Genomic DNA, 382 nt, shown 5'->3' on the forward strand with positions numbered 1-382 from the left:
ATCCCTATATGAAGTTTTGCTTTCCTTTAAACAGCCAAAATGTTGTATTCAAAGTTTTGCGAAATGCTTGAAGAAATTGGCTATAAGAATTTTTTTGTTTCCTCTCCTGTAACATTTCTAAAATAGGACTTAGCAACTTTTCACTCTGATTATATCAGAGAATGTTAATTTAATGAGAAGGCGCAAATGTTAAGTAACATATTTTCAAGTACTAATTAGAAGATCTGAGATGCGAGAGCTCACCACTGAGACAAGGAGTTCGCCACACCAATTTTAACTACCATATTCTATGGTGAATTGAGAGGTTTGTGGCAAATTTACATAAATTAGCTGCTGTTGGTGATATATATTTGCAAATTTACGCCGTCAGCTTGTGAGTACT

This window comes from Rhagoletis pomonella, unplaced genomic scaffold (assembly GCF_013731165.1).
Source record: "Rhagoletis pomonella isolate Grant_MI unplaced genomic scaffold, Rhpom_1.0 Rhpom_scaffold_00003, whole genome shotgun sequence".
Taxonomy (NCBI): domain Eukaryota; kingdom Metazoa; phylum Arthropoda; class Insecta; order Diptera; family Tephritidae; genus Rhagoletis; species Rhagoletis pomonella.